The following is a 3,760-nucleotide window of genomic DNA, read 5'->3' as shown; positions in this document are numbered from 1 at the left end:
ACCTTGTGGTCGAGTGCTTATCCTATGGCACCACAAGGGAAGGCAGTATGTGAGAGAGCTTTAAAAAATTCATGGAAAAATAGAAGGAAAAGATAATGGAATTTTTCCACAAACTTCTTGAAGTTGCCCCGCCTGCTTCCTATAATAAGGAGGAGGACTGTTCAACATGACCAAATGGAAAGGTAATCCCTTGGAGTTGCACAAAAAAAAAAAAAGACTACAACGGTAAACCCAGTACTGCAATACTCTACTATAAGGTAAATACAATACTGCAATAATCACAGCAACAAATGGTGTCTATTAGTAGATACTTAGGTAGTAATGCCAGCTACACAGATGTGGGCTGACTGCTAATACAACCACTAGTATGTTTAGATTTGGAAGAGGATATTTCCACGTATGACTCCTGGGGTAGTGCTGTGGGCTAATGCGCTGGACTGTAAAGTCAGTTTGAACCACAAGGTCAGTGGTTCAAGCTCACGAGCGGATCCTCAGAAACCCTACACAGAGTTGCTATGAGTCAGAACTGACTCGACAGCCCTTAACAACAACAATAACAACATGTATATGTGGAATAAATATATCCAAAGCCCTTTTTTTTTTTAGAATTTAAAAATATAGTTCACATTTATAGCATCATTAAAGAAAAAGAACCCTGTAACATTCATTACCTTAAAATATTTTCCATCAGAAAGAATTCTGGTAATAACTAGACATTTACTTAAGTGACATCATGTGTAATTGCATGTAGACAATGTAAGCATATGGATTTTGATACACTTATTAGTAGACTTCTAGTGTGATGCTGTAGGATAAGCACTGAACTGCAGACCACAAGGGCAACAGTTCAAACTCACCACCTGCACCTCAGAAACCCTATACAGGTTTGTTATGAGGCGGAACCGACTTGAAAGCACTGAACAACACTCAGATATATAATTTTATAAGATATACTTCTTATAAAGATGAAAAATTCTGTTGACATAACTGAAAATCTTTGGCAGCAGCAGTTCACAGGTGTTGATGGTCCACCCAGTCACCCCAGGCATGTGTGGCCAGTGTGTCCAGAACTAAACTCAGAGCCCCTCTGGCACCTCCATACAGTTGGCTGGGCCTCCGCCAAATCCTCCAGGGAGGAGGGTGGCTTGGCATGGGGGTGGGGGAGCTGTTGACATGGGGGAGGGCCCCGCTAAGCTGGGGAGGGGCAGAGGCACAGATGCTTCAGCAAAGCTTGCTGTCAGTATATTTAGCCAAAAAGCTAAACGCTCTTCCTTGCATTATGGCTGGATTACGACCAGATGTCCTGAAGGTACCGCTTCTTCTTGAAGGCTGCCAATGTCCTCATTGATTCCAGTGTGTTGACCCCTGCCTCGGTGCTTATGATCCCCACCAGGACATCGTTCACATCATTGGCCAGGTGCTCTGCATCGCAGCACACTTTCACAGAGCTGTTCTCCTGCAGAAGGATCCTGTCCACCTGCTTGGCATGAAGGCACAGGCTGTCCTGCAGTACTTGGCCTGTACCCTCTGGGGGGTCCTGTGAGAAGGACACTTCAGGTGAGTCAGGACCCTGCGCTTGAGGAAATGCCTCAGCCTGTCTCTGAATCCATAGTCCTTGTCCTTGTGTCTGCAGCCGAAAAACATCCACCTCACCCCAAAGCTTGGATCCGGTGCTGTTCTTGCAGGTTTATTCTGTGTTGCAGGAAGCCAATGATGGGGGCCACACCGGTGCCCAGGCCCACCATGATGACAGGCACCGTGGGGTCTTTGGGTAAGTGGAAGAAGTTTGTGGCTTACAGAGCAATGGAGAGCTGAGGAGCTGGCACGCGTCCACTGTCTGCAGGTGACAGGTGCACTCCTGAGGTGGCCAGAGTGACCTGCCAGCCTGTGCACATGCCTTTCTGCCACTGGGGTGTATGACAGGAACTGCACAGCCTTAAAAATGAAATGAAGCGTTCCTGGGTGCAGCAGACTAGAGCATGGCGCTCATAAGTGTTGACACTAGGCTGTAGCCTACGAGGTGAACAGCAGCAGGACACAAACACCTTGCACATGAATATGGTCTGGGTTGAAGCTTTGGAAACTGTCCGAGCAGCTGCCGCAGTGGAAGCTGGCACCAGGGGAAGGTGTGCAGGAGGTCCAGGAGGCTGAGGAGGGCGGCTCGCACAAAGCTCTGGGAGTCGGGGCAGCTTCCTGCTGGTTGCACAGCTCTTGCAGCCTGTGTTTCACAGTGGTGGCAGCATGGGCACTGTCAGCCAGGGCGCGCAGAGAGGCCTTTTTAGGGGTGGCTCGTATCTCTCTCCAGGCACCAGGTGAAGTGGGACTGGAGGAAACAGTTCTTGGGTTTGTGCTAGGGTAATGCAGCTCCTTTCTTCTCCATGGCCTCCAGGAGGACTGGTGCTGGTTCTGGTCCTAGAGCTGCAGCTTCTGGAGTAGGCCCTGGAACTCCGATTCTGTTGGGACAGACCATGGAAGGCGTCTCCAGGCTGGTAGGAAAAGGCTGTTTTCGAGATGTCCAACTCCAACAGCACAGTGGTTGTTATAGCATCATTCATAGTGACTTGAACAGCTTTTAAAACTGGAACTTGGAAGACTGGTCCCACTGAAGTAACCGGGGCATGACTTTCCAAGTACGTGTACTCCAAATCACGCAGACCGCAGGTGAGCCAAGTGGTCACCAGCAGCGTCTTGTCCTGTATCTCCTTAACAAACTTGCGGGCGGCATCTGGTGGATCTCCTCTGCCCGTGGTACAAACGACAATGACAAGAGAAGCAGTCTCAGTTTTCAGATCATATTTGTCTGACTCACTCAGGCAGTGAAGGTCTGTGGAAAAGCTTTTGCCTCTCCTAGCTGGATGGCATATAGTAGCAGGAAACTCCTCAGCCCACCCAGGCACATAGTGTGGTAGCTGCCTGCAGAGGTTTCACTGGCATATCATATCCAAAGGATGTTATAGAGCATATAGGAGGCAAAGTTCTGAAAACTTTTTAGTTATAACCAAACACCTTGAGGGAATGACTCACTTGGTTTTGGGACTTAGTACCTCACTCAGGTTAGGAAACATCTAGGTAAATTGGCATAGTGTCCATCTAAGACACAACTATTATTCTTTGTTTGAAGCAAAGACCAGTGAAGAAAATCAAAGCGTCAAGGCAACATTCAGACCAAAGGACTAAGACATCATGCAAACCACAACCTCCACTACCCTGAGACTTGAAGAAGCCTAGCTATAAGTATTGACTACTCTGGTCATAATCACAAAAGAAGGGGTAGAGAGGGACAAAACAAAACAGAAAAACGCTGTCGATAAAATTCAAAATCATTCCAAATAAATAAATAAAAGTCTGGTAGTGAGTGGTAGAGTCTCCAAGATTGGTGTCCCTAGATTCCTTCAAGCCTGGAACAGAACGCACCCCCAGGGATCAACTTGTAGCCAAACAACAGGAGGAAGATCTATAAAGTGAATACTAAAACCAGGGAGGAATGCTCTCCTCAGTACAATCACTCACACATGCTCAAAATAAAACCCAGGAGTCAGAAAGGAGCAGGAAAGCACACAGATGGAAACGCAGAACCTAGGGATGAAACGGATGAGGGTTTCTAAGAGCACATTGAGGGGATGGCACCCAATACCAAGAAACACATGTGTATAAAATACTGAATGAAAAATGAATTTGGTCTTTAAGCATTTGCCCAAACTACAATAAAATAAATAAAGTAGCTGTGAAGGCCAAAAAAGGGTACAGACTCATGATTACT

General features: G+C 46.9%; 1 pseudogene; it reads right to left on the bottom strand.

Moving 5' to 3' along the window:
- Positions 1 to 1,288: 1,288 nt before the first annotated feature.
- Positions 1,289 to 3,065, bottom strand: LOC102837442 (annotated as a pseudogene).
- Between the last annotated feature and the right edge of the window lie 695 nt (positions 3,066 to 3,760).

This window comes from Chrysochloris asiatica, unplaced genomic scaffold, assembly GCF_000296735.1.
Source record: "Chrysochloris asiatica unplaced genomic scaffold, ChrAsi1.0 scaffold00044, whole genome shotgun sequence".
NCBI lineage: Eukaryota > Metazoa > Chordata > Mammalia > Afrosoricida > Chrysochloridae > Chrysochloris > Chrysochloris asiatica.
Note: the sequence above shows the minus strand (reverse complement) of the source record. Positions and strands in the feature narration are given on the sequence as shown.